Below are 21481 nucleotides of genomic sequence, written 5' to 3' on the forward strand. Positions count from 1 at the left end.
TAGTTGAATAAAGTTATGGAAACGGATTTGTTGCTGAAAAAGACAAAGGAGAAGAAGAAATATTAGCAGAACGAATAGAGGACGACTCTTAACAAGTAGTATCACATTACACTATGAATAAAAAAAAGATAAGGCAAGAAGAAGAAGAAGAAGAAGAAGAAGAAGAAGAAGAAGAAGAAGAAGAAGAAGAAGAAGAAGAAGAAGAAGAAGAAGAAGAAGAAGAAGAAGAAGAAGAGAAGAAGAAGAAGAAGAAGAAGAAGAGAAGAAGAAGAAGAAGAAGAAGAAGAAGAAGAAGAAGAAGAAGAAGAAGAAGAAGAAGAAGTAAAAAGGTGAAGTAAGAGTACAAAATAGGTAGAGCAAAGTCAGAAAAATGGAAGGATCACACGAGTATTAAGAAATATCCAGTATTTACAAGAAAGAGAGTAATTTATGATTAGTGAGGGTTTGAGAACGGTCTGGGGTACAAAGAGGATAGATGAAGAAGAGGAATGATGGAAAGTAGTAGAAACAATATGTGGAATAGATGCAAATTGAGATTCAATGTGGTCTATCCCCACAATTAATTAAAACGAGAGGTTTATACCTAATCAGATGAAATAACAATACTTTCTACTTCAGGTGTTAATGATCAGACTACAAAGAGGATAGATGAAACGTAGTAGGAAAGTATAGAGGAAAGTAGGAAAAGATAGAGGAAAGTAGTAGGAAGAATATGTGGAATAGATGGAAATTGAGATCCAGTGGGGATATGCAATTACAACATGAGCTTATTATAAAAAAAAGATAAGACAAGAAGAAGAACAAGAAGAAGAAGAAGAAAAAAAAGAAGAAGAAGAAGAAGAAGAAGAAGTTAAAAGGTAAAGTAAGAGTACAAAATAGGTAGAACAAAGTCAGAAAAATGGCAAGATCACACGAGTATTAAGAAATATCCAGTATTTACAAGAAAGAGAGTAATTTATGATTGATGAGGGTTTGAGAACTGTCTGGGGTACAAAGAGGATAGATGAAGAAGAGGAATGATGGAAAGTAGTAGAAACAATATGTGGAATAGATGCAAATTGAGATTCAATGTGGTCTATCCCCACAATTAATTAAAACGAGAGGTTTATACCTAATCAGATGAAATAACAATACTTTCTACTTCAGGTGTTAATGATCAGACTACAAAGAGGATAGATGAAACGTAGTAGGAAAGTATAGAGGAAAGTAGGAAAAGATAGAGGAAAGTAGTAGGATGAATATGTGGAATAGATGGAAATTGAGATCCAGTGGGGATATGCAATTACAACATGAGCTTGTTTATTACTAATCAGATGAAATAACAATACTTTCTACTTCAGGTGTTAATGATCATCATTATACGAGTATTTGTAGAGATTGTTAAGAATGGGATATGGAATTGGAAAAACCAATTTGAGAAAAAGAAGAAAATCAGTTATTATTTTGGAAAGGAAAAGAACAGACTTAAAAGAAGAAGAACTCTATGATTTGGAAACATATGAAAGAAGAAGAAAAGGAGGGATAATAGAAATGAGAAAGATGAATATAATAATTGCATATTGAGATTTAGAAGTAAAGAAGGAACACTGTGAGAGCATTGGAATTGAGTGTCTCATTGAATTTCTTTGACTGTATTGTGACGTGGTTGGACATAACCTGATTCCCATGCCATGGTGTGTCATGATAACACGTCTAGTCTCTTATCAGTTATAAGCCTCCACTCGTCAGTCTGTTTATCTTGATCAGCTGGGTCACATGACTAACCCTGTGACCCATTCAAACAATGCTAACAACGTTTGGCCGTGTTGATGTTGGTGTTATCAGCGTCATGTCAACCAACAGCATTATGTTGTTGCAACGTGATGCCTGTATGAAAGCCAGAGGCCATCTCAGTGACAGTTGTTGGTGTTGCAAGTGCAAGCTGTATACTAAACTAGACATTACACAATAAAATTGCATCTTGCAGAATTGTAGAGACTTGATGGTGTTTTTGAATTGCAAAAACCTTTACAGTATACTGCACTCTTGACCTATACATGAGAAACTTATTTTACTAAACGACACCTTCTGTTAAATTCTCCAAGATCATGTTCATACATCGTGAAAAACTAGATTTGTCATGAGTTTGTACAGAGATCACTTCACCGAGAATCAGCTGTTGTTGTAATGCTATTCAAGATAATAACTGTTGATTTTCAGAAGTCACTTGAGCTGAAACAATGAAGCTACAATAATTTACTTGGATAGAAACATCAAGGTTTTATATGACTCAAGTATGTTCCTGGATACTTGATACTTGTGTCCCTGATACTTGGAAAATCCTAAAGAAGTTCAATTACCTTCCACTGCTCCGTAAGCTGTTGTCGCTTAGGAATGGTTCCAAATTTTCTTGAATAACTCAATATTATTCGTTAATGTGGTAATTGAGTGGAATATTTCTAATTAATTTATCAATTTAAGCCATCTGAATTCAAAATTTATAGTTTTAATGTTTATTTTGGACCAACATTTTATAAAAATTGTACACGTGAAATTCTAACCTTATCTTGGACTTTGTCACCTATAAATTTGGAAGAAAAAATAGCACAAGGACTACCTTATTATTTTATCTTTCAATGTTATTACATTAGTGTTATTTGCATTGTAAATAAATAAATAAATAAATAATAATGGATTAAAGATAAAATTTCATTCGGTTTTTAATTCTATTTTTTCTAGAATAATAATAATTGTAATTAAATATTGCCATGATACATGCTTGCTCTGGAAATTATTCATTTATTATCACTTTTCAATACTAGGAGTCCACAATTAAACTCAGTATCATTTTATAATTTGATCATTTAATCAAACCATGTCTTCTATTTCTTACAACCCTAACGGAGTTCAGAAATAGAGTTGTAGCTAATATAGCTATAGAGAAACAGCTATTAATAAAAACAAAATAAAAACTTGTAGTACCCTTTATTATGAACTTTAAAATACTTTAGCGACTAGTCTCGACCATAGATCATTTTCAAGTTAAAATTTAACTTGATTTTAACTTGAAAATATGACCTATGGTCGAAACTAGTAGTTAAAATATTTTAAAGTTTTCAATAAAGGGTACTACAAGGTTTTATTAATTTCAACAAAAGTAGCCCATATAAGTGATGTGATTTTAGAAACAGCTATTTTCATTCATGTTTTTATTAACGATTTGATAAAAATTATATTTAACAACAATATTATTGTTAACAGTTATTTACACCTTTTGGAATGAAAATACCGTCAATTTTCGAGAACTATTCTTTACCACTTCATCACCAAAAGTCAGTTATAGCAAATTCTGTGTGAAGTGAGGCAATTTGCAGATGAGAAGGACTCAGATGGAGCCTTCTAGGTGGAGAATATTCCCCCAGATATCAAGGAATGACGGTTCAGTATGGTTGGACGTTTTATCGTCCAGAAGGAGGAAGGGACATCTGAGAAGGCAGACGAACGATGTAAAGCGAGAGTGAGAAACAGGCAAGGATGAGTGAGAAAGAGTGTGTGAGAATGAGTAAGTGCGGAGAGAGGTTACGGCACAGTAGTAATTGACAAAGGTAGGCGACCCGACCCGAGCAGAGCAAGAGCAACTACCCACTGACACTGACAAATGAAACTCAAACATCTTTTTCTCTACTTGTTCTCTCTTTTTCTTTCCTCGTTGTTCGTGGTGAACCCGTTCTCAGACATTTTGTCACACACAAACACACCGCGTCGCGCGCATAATGACTTATTGTCGGCGTATTATCAAGCCAGTGACACACAGGAAAGTGGACCCACATTAGAGAGGGTGCAGAAGAAAGGGATTGAGGCTCTACCCAGTAATGACTGACAAAACGGGTAATGACTGTGATGGTGTAGGAATGAGTGAGGATGGAGGAGGAAACGAATAGAAGGTTAAGGATAAATTGAGAGGAAAAGAGAAAGAGGATGTGGGTAGTTCACGTGAAGAAGTATGGGGTGATGGAGAAAGAAACGGATAGAAGGTAATGGAGAAAATAAGAGGAAAAGAGAAAGAGTATGGAGGTAGGTGACGTGAAGAAGTAAGAGAATGGGTGGTTGGTGTTGGATGAGAGGGAGGGGGGGAGCTAGAGCAGGGAACTGACAAATTCTTATGATAAAGAAAAAAAGGGAGTATGGTAGGCTACTTGAACAAGTTGGTCTGAAGGATAAAGTCATAGAAAAATGTGAGACGAGAAATGACAGAAAGGAAACTAAAAGAGAAAAGAAAGATCGATAGAATATAGATATAGTGGGTTTTATTTTTATAAAATGTTCTGGAATAATATTATTACTGTATTTTATTTGTTATGTAGTTTGAGTCTCTTCAGTATACCGTTGAATCAGCTCGAGGAACAATATATAGCTATGTGCAGATCCAAAAATATAGAATATAGAAAGAGTTGTAGAATTATGCTGTATTAAAGCAGACGAAGAAAGTCAATGAGGGAAATATGAGAAAGAAACAGGGTTTTGAGAAGAACGAAAATGAGTACAAGATTCATCAAGAAAGAGGGAGAAAGGGAAGTTCAACTAAAGATAAATGATGGATATAGCATGGTGGAAACGGAAGTAAGGGGAAATTGGAGGAGAAATAAGGAGTGGGAGAGATAGAGCAAGCAAGTAGGAGACACGAAGATGATGAGGAGAGTGTGGAAAGGAGGAATATAATGAGAGATATTGAACAGGATGATAATGATGATGATGATGATGATGATGATGAGATAACTTCCAAGAATTTAAGGAGAATATCGATAAAGTTGATGCTGTGAATAAAAACATTGATGTACATTTAAAGAAGTTATTTCAAATGGAAAGAGAGTGAGAAGATGAGACATGAGAAGCGCACCATATAGAGACGTAGGGCAACGAATAAGAAGAGCAATAAAGAAGACGAATATGTAGTTAAAGAACACGAGTAGTTTATGAAGGATAAGAAAAGTGAGAAGACTGAGAACCTAGGAGTAAAAATTGGTAATGACTTGAAGAAAAACGGTGGAAGACCATATTGATGAATTATATGGTGAAAATGTCGAAGAAGAAGAAGAAGTGAATAATGACCGTGAGTGTGATGAATTGGTTTTGGAATGAATGCACCGCACTGACTTCTTCAGTTGCAGCGGCTGCATTCCGATAGCTGCTACCTAGCGGTGATCTCTGCAACTATCACATGAACTCATTCATCACAAGGGTCTGTCCTCTGTCAAGGTCATTTATTCTTTGTTGATCCCATCTTCTGCTACCTTACCACCTGGAGTTGGAAACATTTTTGTATATTGTAATTTTGGGGATTACGGAGTTACCTGCCCTATAGCCTAAACTAGCTGAAAAGGAGAGAATGAAGGTAAAATTATTTTCACATCCCCCGATCAATGTAATGATTTTGTATTTGAACTGATATTGGTCATTTTGGTTGAATCGATGTCCTTTTCAAAGGTTTATAATAGACTTATTCATTATTGGAAGGGAGATGACAAAGTTGAAACATTGTTGGTTGAAATCTTTTCTAAGAATAGGCTTCCAAAAGCAATTAAAACAATTATTGATCGTCCATCCGTCCCATAAAAATTCTTGATACATCTGGAATTCAATGTAGTTTACTATGAGGGATCGAGTAGCTCTTCTGCTTCACTCGGAACCTAGCAAGTACTCCCATATTATTATCCTAGCTTCTTTATACTCCGTACAAAATTACTTATGACTCGGAGGAATATGCGGCACAGAGAAACGGAGGGAGATCAGCCAATTACAGTGATGGATAGAGTCATAGGTGTAAGCGCAGTTGCCAATTTGTCGATTAGAATCAGTCGAGTCAGTGCTTGCAGAGAGAAAATTTCGCAAGTTCAACATGAGTGCTTGAATACTCACTGGAAATTAGAGAACGCTGGCCGGTTCAAAACGGCACATCTTCGCCGTTGTATCTCTACCGCTGTATGCCTTCTCTGCTGCTCATGTCCATCCCAAGTCAAAAGTTATTTTGTACAGAGTATAGTTGCCAGATATTTTACAAAATGTATAAGCTCATCATTTAACATAAAAGTACAGTCTAGAACTCAAAACATATAGGACACATTACTGACTAGATAAATACAACAGGAGAAACAGTATGCCTATATCTACGGAAATTTTCATTTATATTCAATTATTATGTATTTCTATTCAACTCTATACGTATTTAAGTTTCGGTGAACTGGAATGGTCATACTCCCGTTTGATTTTCCTGCAATCCATTTCGTTAGTATTTCACAAAATGCACGAATGCAAAATATGTATGGATTTCAACAATACGCTTAGCTACCGCCACTTAGTTTTGATACAGAATTCAGTGATCAGTGAATGTGACAATATTTTCCCGTGTGGAATGTGTGTACGAGTGAGTATTTCATCCCCTGCTAAGCTTTACTTTTCGAGCATATGTAACCGTCACATGCAATATCATCTCCCAACACCACAAAAAAGAAAAATAATATTAAAAATGACGGAAAGATGTAAAGGGGAGTTGTTACTCTCATATATGAAGCTAATACATCACTGGAATGATTGCGTAGAGAGTGTCTCTGGTTTCAAACTTTCCCATGTTTTAAACGTATACCCATCACTTACATTCCCGTATGTACATGTTACACCACTCTACCAGAAATTAAAATTATTCCCTCTTTTTCATCACTTCTCGATTCGTCATCCTCTTAGTTTTCATTAGGTCTTCTTCCTCTTCTCCTTCTTCCACACATTTTTCACCCCTATTCCTCTACTCAATCCTTTCCTTTCTTTCTTCCTATCTTTTTCGGGAAACAGATTCAAAGTCAAATTCAGTAACGGAACATCACGAGGATTCTCTGAAACCTTGTGAACAATTATTTGCACATTAAACTAGCGATAATATTATTTGAGAAGACATAATCATGTATTAAGAAATTGAAAAATGTTCATATAATCGCTAATTGTAATGTGAAATCATCTCTTATTATTATTTCCATCATATCTATGTCTCTTCCCACTTTTTTCTCACCTATAAATTCCATTAGCTAGTATGCCAAATTTTACCTGTTTTTTCAGTCCACCATTTTCTATGTTCACCTACATTTGATAAAGGATGAAATTAATGCTTTCCCTCATTCTCACCGTTATCTACTCTCCTTTTCCTCCCCCACCTTTCACGTTTCACAAGCTTTTTACATTTTTGATTAGTTGGCCGTTTTTGTCCAGTTAATGGCTGCCGTAAAAAGAACAACCCACCGCTCGTTTAGCCCATCCACTTCCCCTATTCATTTTTTCATTTTTCCTTCTCTTCCTCCTCTTTTCATCCGTTTCCCTCTCTCTCACTCTCTCTCTCTTCCCATTTCACTCGTACACATCCTCTGTTTCTCTTCTTCTCATAAAACTTCTCCCTCCCCACACGTGTACAGCCCGTGAACCAATCAGAATGTTACAACTTTGGTAAAAATCATCAAAACTTTTGAATTTCCGCTTTTTTAGTGTTTTCCCCCTTCTATGCCATTTCCATCGTATATCATGTTCAGTTTACGTTCTTCTTCCATCCAAGCATGATACAGCCTCTTTCATTTGAGGTTTATATAGATTTGAAGATTTCAAACGATTAATTGAAAAAATGAAGATTTCCAACGAATAATTGGAAAAATGAAGATTTCCAACGATTAATTGGAGAAAACAAAAAACAAAACAAATTAAATCTACAATGGATTAAAATGTTTGAAACTGTACAACCCTTGTAACGTTTTTACATAAAATCGATAAATTTCTATTCAAATGCACATGGATTACGCTAAATGGACTAGCAAATAATGGCGATCAGACTAACTTATGTTCTCCTGACCGAAAACTACAAAACATCTCAAAGATATTGGAAATATACAGTGTATATCTAGGCATTTGAGACTAAATACGCTAAATAAATAAATTTCTATGCAAATACATGGTATTGGTACTATATGACTTGAAATTCAATTGAGTACTTTAACAAAATAACATATCAATGTCAATATCCAGTTGAAATATTTGATAGTGAATGTGTTGTATAAATCAAAACAGTGAGAAGTAGATCTGAATATCTAAGAATAGACGAAAGCTTAGTCGACTATAATAAAGTAGTATAATAGAGAACGCAAAATAAATACGTGATAGTGAAAATTCTTAATATCAAATAGAGGCTGCGCAGATTCTCTTTTATGACTAAATAAATAAATTTATATGCAAATACATGGTATTGGTATTATATGAATTGAAATCCAATTGAGTACTTTAACCAAATAACATATCAATGCCAATATTTAGTTTGAATATTATTAGATAGTCACAGTGTTTTGAGAACTAAAACCGTGAGGAGTAGATCTAAATATTTAAGAATAGACGAAAACTTAGTCAACTATAATAAAGTAGTATAATAGAGAACGCAAAATGAAGACGTAATAGTGAAAATTCCTAATATCAAATAGAGGCTGCGCAGATTCTCTTTTATGACTTTGTTTCACGGAGATCATGAAGATGATATGTCTAGGTAAGGGTGGAATGGGAAAGATGGAGGAACACCAGGATAACGAAGGAAGTGGGGGAATGAATGTCTGAAGTGGGGGAATGAATGTCTGAAGTGGAATGCCATTTCGGTGAGACCGCTAACACGCAAAGTCCAGTGACCTGTCTCTTTTAGTAGCAATCTCTTGCTACTTCTTTCTTTTCTTCTATCTATTCATCATTTTTCTCTTCCTCCTTTCTCTTCAAATTACTCTCACTTTTCTCATTCTCTTCTTCATTGCCGTCTTTTTCTCATTTTCTTTTTCCTTTTCTCATTCATCATCATCATCATCATCATCATCTTCTTCTTCTTCTTCTTCTTCTTCTTCTTCTTCTTCTTCTTCTTCTTCTTCTTCTTCTTCTTCTTCTTCTTCCTTTATTCTTCTTATTCTTACTCTATTCTTATTCTTCTCCTTTTTTTCTTCACACTTCTTTCTCCTCCTTTTTTCTTTATCCCATTCCTTCTCCTTTTTTGGTTATTCTTCTCCTTCATCATCTGAAATTAGGAATTTAAAGAAACGCATCATCTGAAAAAACACAGCTTATTCAATTTACTAATCTCACGCATAAAAATAGAATATAACACTTACTCATTATTGAAAACTTTACGTTACAGGTGTTTTCAAACGTCAAACTGATCATATAAGGCTAAAAAGGGATACGAGGATATAAAGGATACTAGGCTTAAAAAGCCCCGTATGAAGTTATACTATCATAACTTTCCCATGTGAGGTTATGTTGAATACCAAATTAAAGTCAATATTTGAATTTAAAACAATGTTGTTGATTAGTCCAATACCATTATAGATTATTGTACAGAGTCTTCGATTATACTCTATCATACAATCATTATTGGAATAGTTCATTAAAAGAGTAGTGGCATATCTAGATCGTTCAAATTATGAATGGAATAATCTTGCAGATGAACTTGAGTGAATCATAGGAATGTAGAAAAGGTTTGAATAGTTATTTTTAAGAGTAATAGCATATCCAGATCGTTCAAATCATGAATTAGATGAATCATCTTGCAGATGAACTTGAGTGAATCATAGGAATGTAGAAAAGGTTTCAAGCCAACCAAGCTGGAACGATTCCTATAGCTGATGAAAACGACCAATGTTACTCTCTGTTAACTAATACTACTAAGAAAAAAAGATAAAACTAATATAACAAACTATAGACTGAGCCGAATGTTTGTTTATTTGTTTAGTCTAGTGTTGTAGTGAGTTGAAGCCTAGTCTGCAACAGGATAAATACCAAAAGTCAGGTTAGCCAACCGCCTCATTAATAAACCACATCTGGGGTCAAACCTGGTCACGAAATTTTTCACTGTATCATTTTACTTCAGGCGGAGTCAGACATCTTAGCCAGATAACTCATCTTCTATTTTTTCTACTATTTTCTATACCATAGGAAACGTTTCCAATGAACCTTGCTGTGAACGATTTTGCTGGAATTACGTCATTTTTATTAACGAATCGGAGGATTTGAATATTATTTTGGAGTTATAAAAAATAACCAAATAAGCTATTTTTGGTTATAAAACAAAAAACAACTTCTATTTGGTATAAATAACCAAAAATAAGTTATTTTTTAGTTATAAAAAATAACTTTATTTTGGAGTTACATTCTTACGTTGTAAGTAGCTACAACGTACATGAATTTAAAATAATATTGATAAAGGTTAGGAGGGATTTGAATGCAATAAAGACGTTAATTGATTAGTTAATCGCCAGGAAATAGAAAGGTGAGGAGAAAGAATTAAAAAGGTAGTATCAATGATGATAAATAGAATAATATAGGAAGGATAATACGCTCAATAGGACATTAAGAATTTGGAAGATACTTGATGAAAGATAAATCGTCAGGAAATAGAAATGTGAGGAGAAAGAATTAAAAGGTAGTATTCAATGATGATAAATATAATAATAGGATGGATAATACGTTCAATAGAACAATAAAGAATTTGGGAGATACTTGAGAAAAGATAATAGTTTACATTAATCAAAATTTTACAGCTGTACGAATATGTATGTACAGAATATATACAGAAAAAGAGGAATTATGAGAGAAAAATAGTTAATTCGACATGAAGGAGTAGGATTGGCGAAAGAAGAAGTATAACCCATATATCTAATATTGGAATCGATTTCCAGTGATAACGATTGTTTCTCTATTGTATGAGTTTGATGGAGGGGAGGGGTTTGGAAAGGGGAAAGCAATGGAGGTAACTATTGGCTTTTCCAATGCGGAAAAACCGTTGGCGCAGATTTTCCAGCACGACACAATCCCGGTGGGAAAAATTTATTCGCCTACAATGAAATTTCCCGCCGGTGTACTAACCTTGAATCCCCCATCCAACTCCGAAATCCATAGGTGTCATAAAACCACTCCAACCTCATATACATTTATCTCGCTTTCAGAAGAAACATCATTTTCTTCAAAAATTGGCTGTCTCAGATGCTGTAGATGCCAGTGGTACTTTTGGGCGTGGTATTATTCCTTCAGGGCAAATAAATACAAAATACAATCTTGACAGGATATGAAATAGAGGAATGTGTAATTTATTGGTAATCAATAGTGCTTACTCCAGTACTTGTTTAGTTCTCCAATGCCTGCTTCAATTCACCACAATATTAAATAAAAATACTAAGAAATTGTCAAAAACCACAGATATATTGATACTTAGAAAGACCGGTTTCGGTTGTTACACCATTGTCAATCTCTGATAAACTAAAACTAAATGCAAGACCGGCGGAATAAAATTATACTAGTAGGTGAGTACTGCTATTGGTCAAGGGCATGAGCCACAATATTTTCACCACAATACATTATTATTCACATTACTCCCGCTATGAGTTTGAATTTTCAAAATATGCAACACTATCCACTATAGTTTGGAACTGTAGAACAAACGATATGTTACCCACAATTTCTCACTCCATGATTTACTGACCTTCAATTATTTTAAATTTAATTAAAACAAAACCAACCTGCACACTTATTATAAGTACACAATAAAACGAACACGACCACATTTCCTTCTCCATTCAGTTTGTCTGATTTCGTGCTTGATTGATAAGGCACAAATCAAGAAAAACTGTGTACACTGTTCTAGACTAACGAGTTGGAAAATGAATCGCTTCTTCTAGTTCCTTCAGACTTTTGTTACTATGTTCGGAAATAGTTGACGGAAGATTGTGCAAGTGATGATTGCTTCGCACCAATCAATCACAGTGATTGAGCCAATTTCCTGTTGAGAAAATTTAGTTGGTAAAATCGAGAATGTTTCCATTGTTACAGCGTTGGTTTGCAGCGGATGATTTTCTTACTAGGCAATTCTCCTTAGGATTCAATTTATTATTGATATTTATATTTCTCGTTTCCTTACTATAGAATGAATAAATAGACACAGACACAAAAGAAGGAGATTGGTGGGGGATTCCTGACGGAAGTTCCACCTCTTAGAGAAAACATATTTTTCATAGTAAATATTTTTTGTCCTGACTACATATTATACAGTACTGAATTTTACATGATTAGCGAATATGTTCATTATTTATTAAAACTTGTTCATTACTTATTGTGGAGCATGCTCATTTTTTATTATATATAAAGAGTTGTTCAAATAGCTATTTATTATAATTAAATAGTTGCCGATAATTATCTGATCTATCCCAATAAAAATGTAGAAAAATTACAGAACCTTTTTTATTTACAATGATAAAGTTGTCCTGTATTGTAGAATGGCCAAGCATCATGTATCATTAATGGATATGTAAATTAGTTGTGAGGTGGAAGCCGGTTGTAGCAATACACAGTCAACTGATAAGAGACAGGCTCTCTCCACTACGATTGAAGATAGCTATATAGTTATACTGTCAATATGTAATGGGCTGTCTACATCCAGGCGACTAGAAATATATAGATATAGCGTCGAATACAGGTGGTAGCAGAAAGTGCCTTTTCAAATGTCAATATTTATTCATGGTTCTGTACAGGCTACATCTCAATCAATATTCAATTTTCTCCTTTATCAGTAGTTTCCTCATCTCTTCTTCTTCTGCTTCTCATCTTCACTTTATTTCAGTACTTCGGTTATTACTGATTTCCTCTTATCCTTTTGTATGTTTATGTGTTCTGGAATATTATTTTAGACTTTCCTCTTCATTTTTCCAATCATCTTTCCGTCTCCATCTCTTCCTCCTTCTTTTTTTTCATTCCTCCGATTCATTTTTTTTCTCTTTTAATTTTTTTCTTCTCTCTCATTCTCCTGTGTCTTTTCTTTCCCTTCTCCTCTCACTTTATTTCTTCTATTATTTGTATATTGTGTTTGGTTTTGTTATTTATTAAGTTCATCCTCCTCCATCTTCTCACTCATTTTACATTCCTTCTATTGTTTTTTCTCCTATTTTCCAAACTCTATTCCTCCTATCTTCCTACTTCTTCTTAGGGTTGTGTGGCAGAGACCAGGAGTCCTAACTCCGACCTAATGAAGGCATATAATCAATCAATCAATCTTCTGTTTTCACCACTACGATTTTTACTCACTCTCTTCAATATTTTAAAAGTCATACACCTTGATTAACATGATTCCATTGTCGTCTATTACGATTTTCCTCCTTGTCTCTTCATTTATCTTTCCTCATTTTCGACTCACCCCTTTTCTTCTTCTCTTTTCACCTCGACTTCAAGTCTTCCTTTTTCTCTTCGTTTCTCTTTTTTCCGTTTTCCTTCCTGTGTATTCAAGATCAAAGACCTCTATCTCCCTAAGCAGCACTTTTCGGATTAAGTTTAATCCCACTTGAGTTCTCTTGCCTAGTTCTGATAACACGGCCATCAATCAAAGTCAGGTCTCTCTCACTCTCTCTCTCTCTCTTATCGCCACGTCATGTCATTTGCGTTCTGCTTATTTTCGGACTCTTATCCTCAATCTTCTTCCACTCTCACCTACTCTCAATTTGTTACTTTACCTATTCAAAGAAAACCAGCTTTTTTCATTGAGCTGAACAGTTTATTCCAAACAACTTGAAATCAACTGAAACAATTTCAATAGTTTTGAAATATGGTTCATCGTACAATTAGATATGAATAAAATGCTTTTAACTATGTTTGTCTGGAACGGTGCTCTTTAATGATAAACAGTGTGCAATTCAATAACTTGGACTTCCCAATGCGTTTTGAATTTCAATTTATCGTCAAAAGGATGCTGAATTGAAGCCAATAATAATGGTGAAGATAGAATAGAGTAAATAAATACATGAATTAATGGATAAAAAAGCTTTATTGACATCCTTCACAGAACAAAAACCTCTCATACGAGGTAAAGAAATAGTTGGCAAAATAAATCTGTGGGTAGATGACACGAGCTGATAAGTCATGATTTGTAAACTTTTCAGGAGAGCAATTTGAAAGTTTGGCATAGCTGCAAAAATTCTATAATATTTTTTCTTACACATTTACACTAATATAATCTTATATAATGTGATCTTTGACTATCTAAATATAAAATATCAAGGAATAAAACATTTATTTAAATTAACTATTGAGAATTTTTGCAAGTGATGTCAGAGATATCATGTTTTGCCATCTGCCAAATGTTTCAAATCACAATGTAACAGTATAGGAAATATCTTAAAAATCGATTATTTTGAAATTTGAATATATATTCTTTAACAATTAATTGATATTATTTACAAGTATTGATAAAGTTAATCAAACTTGAACTGTTTGCAAAGTTGTATGGGTTATGTAGTTCTCAATGTAGATTATTAATTTTTCAGATTTTATAATAGCCTACCAGTACATACACTTATCAAATTTTGCCTTCTTTTGATAATTGGTTTATAACACAAACCGGTAGTGGGAGTGTTGAGATATATGTACTTATCAATATTTGTCAACTTAGGGATTGGAAGAAAATGCTCTATCAGGCTTGAGCAAGGCCTATATCTCAGCTATTTACAGAGATACAACATATTATCTTGTTATACCATCTTATAGATCTAATTTTTCTGAACACAATCATATGCATAACTCAATAATGGTCTAAAATGTGACTTATCAACTTGTGTCATCTACCCACAGAAATAAAATAGAATAAAATTACTTTTTAATTGATGACGTGGCGTTGCTGGGACAATAATGGGTAGGTAATTTTTTTATTATTTTCACTACAAGGCACTGATCAGGAGAGAACAACTAAGGATACTTTTTTACTATAATATCTCTCCCAAATTTAGATAACATTTGAAGTCCGAAATAGCGTTATGATTTCATCATCATCATCGTCGTCATGGGTTAGGCTTTCCAAGCCTGTTCCAGCGGCGTCCATCTCTTCCTCGGTCTACCAATACTTCCTCTGCCTATTGGCTTGAGGAGTAGGGCATTCAATGGCAAACGGTCTTCAGGCATTCTAAGGACATGATATGACCACTTATTTCTATAATGTTTTTATCAAACTCAATACTCACATTCTCTTCTAAAGGTGCGTACAGATATACGCGCCGCGAACATGAGCAATTCACTGACTATACCGCGCCGCGAACATTCAATCAGCTGACTATAACTGTATTTTTACAGAAAAGGTAAGATACATATTATATAAGAAGCTTGGCATCAGCTGATTTTAAAAGTGAATTGCTCATGTTTGCGGCGCGTATATCTGTACGCACCTTTATATTTTCATTCCGAATCCGATCTTCTCTTGTGCATCCTTTGACTTGTCTAAGGAATCGCATCTCTGCTGACTGTATTCTTGATTCAAGTCTCCTTAATTTAATGGAAGACGGTCTTGTGTCATTATAAGGACATGATCTGACCACTTATGATTTTACTTTTCTGAAATTTAATATATTGGTGGTGGGAAAATGATAGAGGAGGAAGCGATGAAGCAGACGAAAAAGAAATAGAATGATGAGGTAGAGGGGAACGAAGTTAAGAATTAGGAAGAGGAGAAAGAGAGATAAATATATTCGAATGAAGTTTCGGGGGGTAATAGATGGCAATCCCGTTATCACAAGTGATCTCATCTACGATGAATGCTAGTTTTGCTGAGCCTGGAGGCTGGACGCTGGCTGAGGCCCCGTTGTAACTTACTGGTACACTACATAAAATAAAGTACAGTTGAGACTGTGTTCAGTGCTCTGGTCAGGAGCTCAGCTCCAAAGTAAATAGTTGGCTGCGCCTCTCACCGCCAAACCATCACCGCTGGTCACGAACTCAATCCTTCTTCTCAATTTCCTCTTCCTTTTTCCTCCTTTCCTCCTCTGCTTCTTCACTCCTCCATCATTCTTTTCTCTCTCCTCCATAATTCTCTTCTCTCTCTCTCTTTCTACTCCATTCTATTTCTTTAAGCTCTATATTCTCAAATGCTGTTCGTACTTTTTATTCTTCAAAATTCCCATCTTTTCACTTGCTGAATTCACTCCTCCTCCTCATTCTCCTTATCTTCTTCTTCTTCTTCCCCTCTTCCCCTTCTCCTCATTCTTCTCTCTTTTTCTTTCATTATTTCTCTATCTTTTTTTAGTCTTCTTCCTCTCCTGCTCCTTTTTCAAATATGTCTTTCTCTGCGCTATATTTCTATTTATCTTTATTTCACCTTTCCGATTTCCACTCCTGCCTCCGCCTCACACCCTCCTTAACCCCTTCAATTCCATTCTCCCCTCTTTGTCTTCCTTTCAGTTTCATTATAAATATTCAAGATATTTTAGCTCTCATGATTTTTTTCAGCTCTCTTAATTTTTATAACTTTATTTTTAATTTTTACTCATTGTAGAATCTGTCTTACTATCAGATTGAGTTCTCTTTTCTCTCATTTCTTTTAGATTCCAATATTATTTTTAAATCACTTCATATTCAACTTGTATTTTTTCAATTATTCACCCAAACTATGGTGCGATAGTAGTAGTAGTTATAGAATTCTAGTAGTCAAGAAATTATCAAGTATACTTGAAGAAAATCAATAGATCTCCAGAAATCTATATTCCAAACTATTTTGGATTGGTTTGCTTCCACATGAAATTCGCAGTCAATTTCCCACTTGCTATTCATTAAAACTTCAAAATTCTCTCTAAGCTAGTTCTCTCCCTCTCTCTCTAAGTTCATCACACACTCAGTAAACGAAAGGCTGAGTTGGTTTCAGTGCTTTCAAAGTAGTGGTAGAAGCTTCATTAGAAGTGTTGTTGAATATCTTGTAGGTTCCGAAACACAATATTTGAGAGCAAAAGACGGGTCAAAAGTGTAATTTCCGGCGCATTTCACTGATCTAGATTACTCTTCTTACTGACTTATTCAAAATTCAGAAGAGCCCATGCTATGTTTGTGATACGCTCTTACAAAATGATAGTGGTCATGGTAAATATTTAATGGAGTAGGTCAACATTGTTTGACTTCATCAGACAATGACTGATAGAAAGCTGTAAACTCTAACAAGGTAAACACAATTATTTTGGGAGAGAGTACATTAAATACTACAAGCATTTTGTATAAGGGAACAAGAAAAAATGTAGAGTATCTGAGGAAGAGCTGAATTCCTATGAAAAATTGATTCATTTTTCAATGTTCCTATTCTCATTATAAATCAGTGTGAATAGTTTCAATGAACTTTATCAAATAAATTTTTCCTCCACCTACTGTCTAAAGTACTTACTTTACTCCCTGAAACCTAATACTAAAGTGTCACTTTTTCGCTCTCGGTAGTAAAAAACAGAAAAACTCCCTAGGGAGTAAAAGTGACTCCATTTAAATAACATGGGGAGCATCTCTATTTTGAAACTTACATTGTAATAGGTTAGAAGGTCTAAGCTCAGATGAGAAGCATAATAGAGGTGTCTGTCATTGAGTCAAGTGAATTCAATACCACAACCAGAAATTTGATCAACTCATGAAATATATGTTTGTATGATATTATATTCTTAATATTAGTAGACGATAAAAATTTATACAATTTAAAAATATTGTAATCTACATAAATAAAGTACTCAATCAATCAATCAATCAATCCTCCTCCTCTTCTTTTCCTTCTTCTTCTTATTCCTCTTTCCCTTTTCCTTTCCTCCCCGTCCACCTCCCTTTTCCCCTTTCTTATTTCTCCTCGTTTTTCGTCTTCTTCCTCTCTTGCTTTTTTTTCAAATACAGTATATCTTTTTTCTGCGCTATATTTTTAGTTTCCTCTCTGCCCTCTTTAGTTTCTTCTCCTTTCTAATTTCTACTCCTGCCTTTACCTCACCCTCCTTAACCTCTTCAATTCTATCCCTTCCCATTTTTCTTCTCGTATTGTCTCCTTTTCAGTTTCATAATGACTATTCAAGATATTTTAGCTCTCATGATTTTTTTTCAGCTCTCTTAATTTTGATAACTTTATTTTTAATTCTACTCATTGTAGAATCTGCCTTACTATCAGATTGAGTTCTCTTTTCTCTCATTTCTTTTAGACTCATTATTATTTTTAAATCACTTCATATTCAACTTGTATTTTTTCAATTATTCAGCCAAAGTATAGTGCGATAGCAGTAGTAGTTATAGAATTCCAGTAGTCAAGAAATAATCTCAAGAAGTTATCAAGTATACTTGAAGAAAATCAATAGATCTTCAGAAATCTATATTCCAAACTATTTTGGATTGGTTTGCTTCCACATGAAATTCGCAGTCAATTTCCCACTTGCTATTCATTAAAACTTCAAAACTCTCTCTAAGCTAGTTCTCTCCCTCTCTCTCTAAGTTCAACACACACTCAGTAAACGAAAAGCTCAGTTGGTTTCAGTGCTTTAAAACTAGTAGTAGAAGCTCCATTAGAATGTGTTGTTGAGTATCTTGTAGGTTCTGAAACACAGTATTTGAGAGCAAAAGACGGGTCAAAAGTGTAATTTCCGGCGCATTTCACTGATCTAGATTACTCTTCCTACTGACTTATTCAAAATTCAGAGGAGCCCATGCTATGTTTGTGATACGCTCTTATAAAATGATAGTGGTCATCGTAAATATTTGATGGAGTAGGTCAACATTGTTTGACTTCATCAGACAAAGACTTATAGAAAGCTGTAAATTCTAACAAGGTAAACACAATTATTTTGGGAGAGAGAACATTAAATACTACAAGCATTTTGTTTAAGGGAACAAGAAAAAATGTAGAGTATCTGGGTAAGTGCTGAATTCCTATGAGAAATTGATTCATTTTTCAATGTTCCTATTTTCATTATAAATTAGTGTGAATAGTTTTAATGAACTTTATGAAATAAATTTTGTAGCTTATTGAGATCAAAGAATTAATAATTATCTACAATTGTCAAAAAAAGAGAGGCACATGCAGAAAATGGTGGAAATGGAAAAATTGGAACTAAAAAATTAAATTTTAAATGAACATAAAAAACTAATAGTAATAATCAAAACAGAAAAATCACACAAAATAAAACATAAATAATAGTAATAAAAATTGCTGTATCGGGAGAAATTTTTCAATAGGTTTCTTTTGTTATTCATGTTTAGTATTGTGTCAATTATAAGTAATGTTTAGTAATATTGTATTTTTTTGTTTTTGTTTTAAGAATAGAATTATAAATTATAATTTTTTTTTAGTTTTATGAAATAGCACAACTCGCATCCGCGAGATTCTTTCTCGGATTCATTCTCAGATTCTTTCTTTGCGGATGCTAATCTTTCCATAAAATGTAATTTATATCTATGTTTGTAAACTGTATTTTAAATGGAAATAAATTTGATTTGATTTGATTTGTTCAGTGGAAAACTATTGAACTATTGACTATTCCAGAATTTCTGTCATGACGCTTTAGAACTGCTTCTTCTTGCTCTAGTGATTGGTTAATTCATATTTAACTAAAATAATTTTCTCTTGTTGCAGGTAATCTAACTTTGAAATTGTGGCCGATTGTGACAAGGAGTTTGTGAGTAGCGTTCAAGGTTTGATTATTCAACCAGTTTCAAATTTTCATTTTAATTATAGTTATTATAAATAATTGACATAAGTTGATAAATCAATAAATATTTCAAACGAACATGGCTTCTACATGAAACTTTTTTCCTAAATGAGTCTGGACAAGATCATGTATTATACTGAATACTTTCTTAACGAGTTGGTTTTAGATTAGATTGTTTAAATAAATTTATTCCAATATAAATATAAATATAAACAGGAAACACACGACTCGGATAGATTAAAAACACTTGAATACTTACATTTAAACGAGAATTTTCGGGGAGCTGGGCCCCCTTTGTCAATCAACCAGGAAGTGAAGTGGTGAGATTTTCATTTCCTGGTTGATTGACAAAGGGGGCCCAGCTCCCCGAAAATTCTCGTTTAAATGTAAGTTTTTAAGTGTTTTTAATCTATCCGTGTCGTGTGTATCCTGTTTATATTTATATTATAAAACTTTAAAGTGTTTTCTGTTAAGTGCTATATATATATATATATATATTATATATATATTATATATATATATATTATATAATTATAATTTTCGACATATAAAAATAATTATTATATTTTTCTCTCAATTTCAAAGGCTCGTCAGTACACTATCAGTTTCCTTACCTTGTTCCACTTTCTACGCCTTGAAATAAACAGACCACGTTTTTCAATCTTCTATATATTACGCAGGTTTTTGATTGTATTGTTCTTTTCCTATATTATTCTTTTTCTAATCTATTCAAACTGTCTCTGAGTTTACTCAGTAGCTGAAAAAATATATGGAGTGCATTCATTTAATCTCAACTCTAATACAGTGAGAAGACTGAAAAGGAAGAAGCCTACATATCTCGTTTAAATGTAGTAAGAGTGATTCTGAAATAAACAGTGCATGGGCATTTCTAACTTAGACTGTGAAGGAGTGAATACCTCTTTAATGTCAAACTTTAACATATTAATTTAAGCTAGAATTGAACTGTTCAATAACCAAAGTGTTAGATTGCAGTCAAATTACAATAAAACAATTTTTATCTCTAATTCTGGGATTGCAGAACCCTCCCTATTCATGGAAGCAACCATTTCCACCTCGTTAAAAAAGTATTTAGTATAATACATGATCTTGTCCACGATTTAGGAACAGAGTTCCATGTTGTAGCCGTGTTCGTTTGATAGAGACTATGATGGACATGTAGGACATGGTAAGCTATGCTAATGTGTCATGTTTGGCTAGTGACGTCAGACAATACATAGATAGTATGAGGTGCAACATATGAGCTACAATATATAGACATGAAGACACATCACATACACGTTCGAAGATACAATACTGAGACACATTGATACAAGTAGAATACAAACACTCTGATCAATCAGACACACACGCATATACAACATGGACATGGTCACAGAGATACATCATATATACACATACACAGTGGTTCGTGTCTTGTTGCAACATGCCCTCTGGGTTATCTCGTCAGTTGCATTTTCCCCGGGTGCAATACTGCATTCCCAATGCAACAGTCTGGGTGCATCGTCTGGTCAATGTAGGTCAACGGTTATTTTTGAGATAGCAAGAGTGTTGAGTTGATTCAAATTTATTTTTATTTCATAAACAGGGTTTTTATAAATTAAAATAAATTTGAATCAACTTGACACTCTTGCTATCGTAAAAAAACCAAAATAATAATGATAATTCAAGATGAGTCTTGAACACAATGTTGAGATGATGAATGTTATAGGTTTATTTAATAGGATTCTTTATTTAAATAATAGGATTATTTTGAACACGATGAAAATAATTGTGATAATTTTGAATTTGTTTGACATTCTATCCAGTTTCATTATTATTATTTTCATTGTCCCTATTGTGGCTTTATAGAGATTATGATGCAGAATTTGTCATGTGATTTCACGATGATGTGATCTGATGCAACTTGATAGTAGCTAACATGATTGAGTAAAATCACAATTATTGATCTAATTTATTTTTATTTCAACTAA

At 33.7% G+C, this 21481-nt stretch overlaps 1 protein-coding gene across 4 annotated transcripts in view; it reads left to right on the forward strand.

Annotated features, from left to right (window-relative positions):
• The window catches only part of LOC111055656 (ephrin type-B receptor 1-B), a 318970-nt gene that overhangs the window by 167879 nt on the left and 129610 nt on the right, over positions 1-21481 (forward strand). The window lies entirely within an intron of this gene.

This window comes from Nilaparvata lugens, chromosome 1 (assembly GCF_014356525.2).
Source record: "Nilaparvata lugens isolate BPH chromosome 1, ASM1435652v1, whole genome shotgun sequence".
In the NCBI taxonomy this organism is placed as follows: domain Eukaryota; kingdom Metazoa; phylum Arthropoda; class Insecta; order Hemiptera; family Delphacidae; genus Nilaparvata; species Nilaparvata lugens.